Source organism: Rhinoderma darwinii, chromosome 6 (genome assembly GCF_050947455.1).
Source record: "Rhinoderma darwinii isolate aRhiDar2 chromosome 6, aRhiDar2.hap1, whole genome shotgun sequence".
In the NCBI taxonomy this organism is placed as follows: domain Eukaryota; kingdom Metazoa; phylum Chordata; class Amphibia; order Anura; family Rhinodermatidae; genus Rhinoderma; species Rhinoderma darwinii.
The window spans coordinates 127,493,991-127,499,990 of NC_134692.1; the positions used below are offsets into that span (position 1 = coordinate 127,493,991).

A 6,000-nucleotide genomic window follows, 5' to 3' on the forward strand; every position below is an offset into this window, starting at 1 on the left:
ATTGAATAAAGACTTTTTTATTTTTACTCTTTAATAATGGTTGGAAAACAGGGCTTATTTCTGCCGGCAGGCAGCCTTTTTTGAATTTAACTGTTGCACGCCCACCAACTATTGAGGTCCGCTCCATTGTATTTTCTGCCTGGTTTTCACGCACCCATTGACTTCAATGGGTGCGTGATGCGTGAAATACGCAGAGTTATTGAACCTGTCACGTATTTTGCGCAGCGAACAAACGCTGCGCAAAATACACGGACTGTGTGTACTGCCCCATAGACTTCTATAGGGCATTGCGTGCCGCGCGAAAACCACGCGGTCTACACGCTGCCAAATCACGCTCGTGTGAATCCCCCCCTAAGTATGATGCTAGGAGCCCGGCTCCCTGCACTGTGTTCGGTCCGGGACTTGTGGCCGAAATACGTCCGTCAATTACGGACGTAATTAGTGTGTGTGCACATACCCTAAGGGCTAAAAGACTACGTTACACACTTGGATGACATGCTGAGGAGCATCTAAATTTTGGAAAGCAATCAACCAACTTATGTTGAATTTCCTTAAGGGTATGTTCACACGGCCTATTTTCGGCCTTTTTTCGGGTCGTAAATACCTGAAAAACGGCCGAAAAATCGGAACAGAATGCCTCCAAACATCTGGCCATTGATTTCAATGGGAAAACGGTGTTCTGTTCCGACGGAGCGTTTTTCGCAGCGTTTTTTTTACGCGTAAAAAAGCCGCGAAAAAGAAGTGCAGGACACTTCTTGGGACGTTTTTGGAGCCGTTTTCCATAAGCTATTGAAAACAGCTAAAAAAAACGGCCGTAAAAAACGCAGCGAAAATAGTGAGTGGCACAAAAAAACGTCTGAAAATCAGGAGCGGTTTTCTCTTGAAACCAGCTCCGTATTTTGAGACTTTTTTTGACTCTGCATGTGAACATACCCTAACTGATTGGACACACCCGAGAGTTTTTCCCCTCGGCCGAACAAAAAGGCCTCCTCCACTGTGTATTTATGGATTCAAACCACCACCAGGAATAATTGAAGTACTTTAAAGCCCAAAAATAGTGCACACATATTAGTGTACATATAGTAGTTGCCCGGTTTATAAAAGTCTCTGCTTTCTTTTGCCCCTGAAACAGTGCCTCATCTGTCCATGGGTTGTATTTGGTATTGCAGCTCAGTCTTAATCACTTGATTCCAGGACAACCCCTTTAATGGTGGGTGGGGGAGGGTAACAACAAAGTAACATAATTATGCTGTAAGAAAAATTTTACGCAACCATTTTGAACGAAGAAACCATTTTGATAAGGTTTGATCTCCGGGTATACTCAAGGTTTCCAAATTTCAGTTTCAAACTAACTTTATTAAGGGTCAGTATTAGATCCATACCCCAAACCTCTACTATATTCATCTGTAATGTATAAAATAGTCCATAACCGTCACCTGACTTCCATTATTTTTCAGTTTAAGTCTATTATTCTCCTTATTTCTAATCCAAGCCGAATCATTTTTTCTTATTCAGGAAGATTCCTTCAGCAAAGTGTCTTCAATATTGTAATAGATGAATCCGCTCTCATCCCTCAAGGCATATCCAGATGCATAAATCACCTGAATAGACGTCTGCACTTTTCCAAAACAATGAGCCTTAAATAAATGCATGTGGATCTTCATGAACGGTGTGCCAGACAGCCACCTGTTTGATTGGCATCAATTCAATGTTATTTTTGACCATCAAAAGGTCACAAAAAAACCTAAACTAAAGCTTTGCCACTACGAAGTATAGGATGGTTCTAAAGGTCCTCTTAGACGGCCCGATGAGGGCCGTGTAAACGAGCGCCGATCAACGAGACAACTTGTTGATCGGCACTCGTTTTCTCCTTTCACCAGGAGCTAGGTATGGGGACGAGAGTTAGTAACTCACATCGCTCGTCCTCATACATTTCTATCACGTCGGCAGCACATCTCCCTGTTTACAGAGGGAGATCTGCTGCCCACAGCGATAATATTTTGGCCATTTAAAATGATGCAATCAGCCAATGAACGAGCAGTTACACAGTGCAATGATCAGGAACGAGCTTTCTGTGAACACTCGTTTTCCCGATAATTGGCCAGGGCCTTAAGACTTGTTTAAGTAAAGAATCCCATCTGTCCCGATGAAACATTTAAATCAAACATTTTTTTAATTTAACCCTTACTTTACTTAAAAGAAATCCAGGTCTGAGAGACAACTTCATGAAAAGCTTATATAAAAGATAACTTGCAATACTTGACATTTTCAGAACGTCGAGGATACAAGTCTGAAATGTAAGATGCGCAGATTATCAAGTGTCCAAAAAATGATATTTGAACTCCAGGCTGTTCTTAAAGTGCAAGGATCTACTAAATCTTTATCCATTTAGTTTTTTTATGGATATTACCCTCTATAATTGAATTTAGGTAACCAAGGCTAAACCTTTGGAGCGCTTTTTTTTTTTTTTTAAATAAAACGTATTATAGGATTTTAAACATAAATAGTTTTTTTTCTGAAAAAAAAATGGTTTTACTTGATAGAAGCTGTACCTTGCGCTCAAATCCAAGTCCGTCAGGTCAGCGGGACTGACTGCTTCAGTGACAGTGGGTTCTGTGTTCAAAGGTTTACATTGGGGATGTGAAAATGGGTTTTCAAAACTAGGCAACCCCTTTTAAAGGCTATTAGGGAATTCTGAGTTAATAAAAAGGGGCTGGGGTCCTCTATTCTGGATCCTCATCTCATGGCTAGAGCGGAGAGCAGTTATATGGAGCGTTTCCCTCTGCCGGAACCGTCCTGTATCAGACAAATTGATATGAATAGACTGTGTAATACTTAATTTCCCCTGTGGTGGCGCTGCTTGAAAATTGACCACTTACTGCCAGGATTCTTCACAGATTACGGCTGATCACTGGGGGTCCCCTGTACTGATCTGTTTACAGTCAAGGGACCTTTCTAACATGTAGGGATTGTTCAAAGTAGAAAATCCAATTAAAAAAAAAAGTTTGGATTTTGTTTTTGGGATGTTGTGCTCCTCCTGGCCACATTCTATAAATCCTACCTTCTTGGGTGCCTCAATTTTATTATATCCATGGGCAATTGCATAGCTGGTTGGAGAGCTTGGTGCCAGGAGGGCGCAATAAAGCCACTGTGTCCAACTGAGAATATTTAGATCTAGAGCAACAAACTGAATATTTCCCCAGGTGAAGCTACAACTTTGTCCAGGAATAATATAACTTGGACTGTCTTAAGTTTCTCCTGCGGAGTCCAATTGTCAGCTCACCCCCTAATATCATAAAAATGGATGACCAATAAAAAAAAAAAAAAAAAAAAAAAAGTAGGAAACATGGGAGCGCTCACCGTCTAGACAAAAAGATATTCACATGGCAATATTAGGGCTTGTCCACACGTAACGGAATTGCTGCGTATTTTCCGTCTGGAGTTCGACAGAAAATACGCAGCAGAATACAGTAGCAGCAAAGTGGGTGTGATTTAACAAATGTCATCCACACGATGCGGAAAAATGCAGTCCAGAAATTCACCTTCCGCAGCATGTCAATTAGTGGACTGATTCCTGCGTTTTTCTGATGTACTGCATAATTTGCTGTGGAAACGCTGCGGAATTTCTTACAGGGGGTGGAAACGACATCACAGGAAAAAGGATTATCACCACACAGCCGTTGAAGAAAACAAAAAAAACAAAACGCATAAAAAGATGCATGAAATGGTGCGGATTTTCCACAGCGGATTGTCTGATAGTTGATGCGTAAATGCTGCGGAAATTTTCTACAGCAAATCCATTACGTGTGGACAAGCCCTTACAGTCCATTTTCATGATCAGCTCTATCATAAGACTGTATGGCCAGATATTATTGGTGCTTCATAAAAGGGTTTGATTTTGTTTACATTTTTTGATAATAAATTGAACCCTTGGGAAAAAACAAAATTCATTTCAGGAGGTATGGCTAATAGGGGGATATAAAAACAATAGATGTAAATATTAAAAAATGTGATATTGATCTTAGGGGGGGGGGGGGGTACAGATTTTTTTTTTCTAAGAAGGCAAACAGATGCATTAGATGTTCATTTCCAAGTAAAGATTGTATTAAGATTTTGGGGAGAATTTATTTTTTACTTTTATACATACAGGGGTCCTAAACATTAATTATGCGCTTTGAACATGTGCCAACTATATAGCAATTCACCAAACCCCCTTTTTTTCTCAGCTGGTGCCACCACGATCAGCACCGCATCTTAACGCACATTACAGCGGAGTTTGTCATATGGAACAACTCGTTTGGATATCGTTCGCACAGTGCAGCCCCTAAGACTAGGCGATAAACCCAGCCCCACTACATCTGTATATTGGGAACTTAAAACAGAGTAAACCAAGACTTCAAAATGCATCCAAATCCTTGAACCTTCATTTCACATCAATTATAAATAAATCATCAGATACACACATTCTAAATAGAACCACAAAAAAAAAAAAAATTTAATTCATGAATCATTGAATTCTTAAAAGTTTGGCAGAGAAATATTAACACTCATCTCAATGAATGCACGACTACGGTTCTGAGCTCCGGAGCATAGACTTCAGTCCAGATATTGTGATTAATTCTCCCCAATTAAAATTTGATAACTATTGGCATGGTAATATTATATTCTATGTGCCAAAACATTGTATCAAACCCCTTTTAAAAACAGACATTGTTTGTTTTAGCCACCAATTAATACTAAGATCTACAAAGAAGTAGCAGAGCCGAGTTTGTCATATTGCACAGTGCATTAAATCTCACAATATTTTCCATAGAACTACAGGTAAACCTTGCATTATCTTAACTCAACGAATTCTCATAGCGAAAAACAGTAAATTGATAAATTTAGCTCGGCTACCTCTATAGCTATAACCCCCTCTTACTCTATACCACACACTAATAAAAACACCAACCTCAGCTGTCATGTACATTTCCATGATAATAAAAGCCACATCACAGATTTGACAGGGAGCATCACCAGCACTTAACCCCTTGGCTGCTGCAACTTTCTTTATAATAATTAATAGGAGTTGAATGAACTGACATAGAACAGGCAGGCAGCTCACTTTCATCTCTTACAACAAATGATCCATTGACTCCTAGTTGCAATGTAATAGTATAGGCTACATCAATAGAGGCAGCTAATATCATTAATTTAATTAATTTACTCCATATCAACTGTTTGCTTGCTGCAGATTATACTCTGTAGGTATAACAGTATCAATTCTGCACACATCAGCTGAAAACTTTGAGAAATGATAGAAGTTGGTAGCAAATACAGCCGCACATCAGGTAGTGGAGTCATGAGATACTTTTATAATGAATGCAACAATGTATCAATGTTGCTGTAAGTGAATCATTGATGGATACAGAAGGTTCTATTGACAGATCAGCAGCTTTTAGGGTGGATCAGGAGTAGGCTGCCTGGGTTAGGGGTGCTGGGCATGCAGGGAGCTGGTTACCTGTTGCAGGCTGGATGCTGGAGACAGGAGCAGTGTGGAGCTCTGGATGGAGTGGATGCTGCAATGAAGGAGCAGCTGAGCTCTGCCACATCCTCTACCTCCACAATACAAGCCTCTCTGCTCCATATTTGGGCATAGGAAGGGCTTCAGCTACCCGGGGGCTCCTGTATCTACATAGGTGAGAGCTGACAATGTCTACGCGTGGCTCACTCCTTGTATTACAAACATAAGTTGGGTGTACGAAAGGGCCGCGCAGGTAAGAGCGCAGTCACACAAGGCAGATTTTGTTGCAGAAATTTCTGTGACTGAAAAATCAGTTCCAGTCATCTAAATGGGGTTTGCAGAAATCCATGCACCTGCTGTAAAGACATCCACATTGAGGCCTCATTTACACGAGCATGTGCGTTTTGCGCACGCAAAAAACGCAGCGTTTGGCGTGTGCAAAAGGCACTTGACAGCTCCGTGTGTCATCAGTGTATGATGCGCGGCTCCGTGATTTT

At 40.7% G+C, this 6,000-nt stretch overlaps 1 protein-coding gene across 2 annotated transcripts in view; it reads right to left on the bottom strand.

Annotated features, from left to right (window-relative positions):
* The window catches only part of BAIAP3 (BAI1 associated protein 3), a 162,147-nt gene extending 156,556 nt beyond the window's left edge, over window positions 1-5,591 (bottom strand). Inside the window, exon 1 of one of the 2 annotated variants that reach the window (XM_075830316.1) lies at window positions 5,501-5,591. The gene's annotated coding sequence lies outside the window, so the exon portion shown is untranslated. The remainder of the gene's footprint in view (window positions 1-5,500) is intronic. The other variant, XM_075830317.1, reaches the window with a different exon arrangement.
* Window positions 5,592-6,000: the final 409 nt, after the last annotated feature.